The following is a 3685-nucleotide window of genomic DNA, read 5'->3' as shown; positions in this document are numbered from 1 at the left end:
AGGATTTACTCGTTGGCCTTTTGTTTATTGATTTTTTCCTACTCACGAATCACTTTCTTCCTTTCATAAAATAGATCGATATTACTACAAGATTCCCATCCTCACTTCTTCCATGGGTGGGTATAGAACTTCCTTCCTATAGGTCGAGAGATATAGGAGCAAGAAAGGGGCTTTCACTAGCATTAGTAGATTTAGTTGGCACTCATTCTGCTCTTTCTTCCTCGAGTGTCGATGCAGTAAGGAGTTATACGTTAAGCTCTTTTATATATACTAGCTTTTGACCCGTGCAATGCACAGATTGTATTATTTTGAAAGTAATATTAGCGTCTTGAAGTTGAGAATTCATTGGAGATGGTATTACAAAATTTTAATAAACACATTTGCATAAAAGAAATAATGTTTCATAAAGATGTAAGAATCAATCCAAAATTTGAACAAAGAGGGAGCAATAATTTACAAGATGGAATACAATAATTTACTTGAAAATGATAATTCAATTGAAATAAATACACAGAAGCATGTTGCAATAACGAGACAGAGGAGATCGATAGCACTACAGAGATTCAAAGTCACTATACAAAAGGAACAAATAGAAATGCTCATTGATAAATTATGCCTAGTATTAACAATATAATTCAGCAAAGCAAAAGAAGGCTGCAAAGAACCCTATCTTAGGCACAAGGAATTTTCAATAAGCACATATAAAATGAAGAATAGGTGAAGTATAGACAGCATCATCCATCAATACAAAATCTAAAAATGTAGGTTGAAGTATGATAGAGCAAAAAACTTGGAAAAGTCATTTATATTCAAAATGAATGTTTAAAAAGAAGAACAAATTCTCAAATAGAAGCAATGCTGCAAACAACGAGTTTCAGACAGTATGTAAGACATCTACCTTAAATAACAAATAAATTTATCCCTATAGAACAGCCTTGGCCATTTCAATTTTGAATAACCATAGACATGTATATAAAATATACTACGTCTAAGCATTATATGACTTATTCTTGTTTTTGCTGAGACATATCATTATCTAGAGAAAGCCACCACTTTTGAATAATAGTAACTGGCAATGGAAATTCTCTAAATCAGGCTTTGAAGGAAAATCCACCAAATAGGTTTTACACCTCTCTTCTAGCAATCCATGTCATTGTAATTTAGGTGGGTTACTTTGAAATTTAGGATTCAAGACAGAAAATCTTCAAATGTAACATGTACAATAACTCAAGGATGGTGTAAATTTTTATTTTTATTTTTTATTTATTTATTTTTATTTTTTATTTTTATGAAAAATACTCCCACATATTACTGAGAAAATTCAAGTAATTCAACTTTTGTGCATTAATAATTAAAATTGAACATTCAATATTTTTTATTGAATAATAATTCAATTGTCTCCTTATAATAACTACAAAAACATTTATTTGCCTAGCCCATAAAAGGAAGTCTCTGTGGAACTCTCCGTGTAGCCTTACCAAAATTAATGTTTGAGAAGAAGTAGTTCCAATTAATAATAAGAAGTTGACTCAAAAAAGGAAAACCATAAATCAACTTAACAATACAAACCCCAAAACAAACTCAAATTTTTTATGTCAAATAGATAGCCCTCAATCCATAGTTAGTATTGTTGGAAAAATAAATAGTTGCAGTAATGTTCAGAACAATAAAATGCAGAAGTATAAAACTTATCGTTTGATCGAGTTTCGTGACGGCACGATGTCCTAAAGTGAAATTGCCCGTCAATAATTGCTGCGACCTCCGTGGACAATCACTCCTAGGATACAACGATCGTAAACCACTTATGCAGCAATCACGAATGGTTTTTTCAGAACTTTCAATTGTACTCCAGAATATATGTAAAAACCCGAGTATAAGAAATTCAGAATATGAAAAGGAGAATTGATGCAAGATAATTTTTCTATTTTCTTTTTTATGTGTGTTTTTCCAAAAACGAGATATGGGTTTTATATAGGCAAGATGGAAGTAACACTCTCCACCATGGTCAGAGAGTAATGCTGAATTTTAATGACTGGGTGGTGGGTATTTTAATGACTATTAGTGGGTTGTTACAAAAACAAACAGTCAAAAAATACTGGCTAGTTTTACCCATTAAATAATAAAAAAAATTATTTTAATCAAGGAAGCCCAAGAGCCAATTTCCCACCACTTTTGCACTTCATCTGATTTGATTATTTCTTTCACATTTTATATTTATACCATAAATATATAACAAGTATAATGGCACTGCGAGAACTCACATAGAGTGTGTGTATATATATATATATATATATATAGTGCCGTACATTTATTTCGTGGGGCTTGAGGTGAACTTCATAATTTGGGCTCCTAAGTCTAGCAAGAAATCCATTTTTTATTGTCCGTTGTTCTCAATTATTAAATTTTTTGATGTTCGTTCCTTCTCTATTCTTTCTTGTTATTAAGGTACGTATCCATATCTCTAATTTGGTTTCGAATTAATGCCTCTACTCTTTCTCTCTTCTTCTTTTCTTTCTTGTTATTAAGGTACGTATCCATATCTCTCTAGTTTGGCTTCGAATGAATGCCTCTACTCTTTCTCTCTTCTTCTTTTTTGAGTTCCAAACACATAGTTAGGAGCCATGATATTTGACTCAAGTCACTCAACAACTAATACTTACTAAATTGTAAAATTAGAATGAGAATTACACCAATCAATTCTTCTGGAGTTTCACAAAATGTTAATGAATTAAAATTAATGAAATGCAAGCAGTAACTTAAGTTTATAAGATTATTTCATAGCAGTTAACAATCTCCTATAAAATAATATTACACTTAAACCGAAAATTATTCTTTTTTTTTCTGCGACTCATTTTATTAAAAAAAAATAAAATATTCCACCTATTTTAATTTTTAAAAATGGAGGCCAAATATGGGCTAAATAAATGTAAAACTCATAAAGTGAAGAGAAAGCAGTTTCCACAAGCTCAAATAAAACTCTATTTGTACATAATAAATCTTGCTAAATTAATCCAACCAAATTGCAACTTTTATTAATGCAAAACTGCACGAAGGGAAGGGGGGGGGGGATATCGAAACCATAATTATATCTCCACTTCTCTTAACTTCAAAGATAATTAGATAAACATGGAAAAACAGAACAAATTAAGCTACCAAAAGTATATTTTAAGTGAAAAACCAACAACAGTTGCTTACCTAAATCATAAAATTGATAATTGAAACCCTCTTCAACTTGAAGTTCTGCTTGCAATTTTTCAAAGAACTGCGTAAACCCACCAAATAAACCTTTGAATTTTCAATTTCAAGCAAAACCCAGAAAGTAAAATATTACTAATAACAAGAAAAGGGAAAAGATTAACCCTTAAATGTCAGAAATAGTTACCTTGTTTCACATGGAAGAAATAGCTCCAAAACAAGAAATAAATGACTTTTTGCTACACGAGCTAAAAAAAAAAAAAAGATACCCACAAATCTAAAGAGAGAAATGAGAAACAAAACTAACTGAAATTTGATTGCTAATAGAATAATCCACCGTTGTTCTCTAGTATTGATTCCGATCCGTTTTGATTTCTCGAGGAATTTGCTGTTTTGACAGATTTCGATCCATTTTGATTTTTGCCCTTATGGAGCATCACAATATTTTGGGGCAACTCTTATAAATGGCTTAGTGGGTTAAAAGGGGGGA

General features: G+C 31.0%; 1 long non-coding RNA gene across 1 annotated transcript; it reads right to left on the bottom strand.

Moving 5' to 3' along the window:
• Positions 1-1308: 1308 nt before the first annotated feature.
• On the bottom strand, positions 1309-3678 carry LOC111373707. Its single transcript, XR_002699018.1, has 3 exons — positions 3383-3678; positions 3196-3262; positions 1309-1777 (listed from the first exon to the last, which is right to left on the bottom strand). It is a non-coding gene; the product is annotated as an uncharacterized LOC111373707 (long non-coding RNA).
• Positions 3679-3685: the final 7 nt, after the last annotated feature.

The sequence above is a fragment of the Olea europaea genome, unplaced genomic scaffold, assembly GCF_002742605.1.
Source record: "Olea europaea var. sylvestris unplaced genomic scaffold, O_europaea_v1 scaffold11551, whole genome shotgun sequence".
NCBI classification, from domain to species: domain Eukaryota; kingdom Viridiplantae; phylum Streptophyta; class Magnoliopsida; order Lamiales; family Oleaceae; genus Olea; species Olea europaea.
The sequence above is the reverse complement of the archived record's forward strand: the minus strand, read 5'-3'. Positions and strand labels throughout refer to the sequence as shown.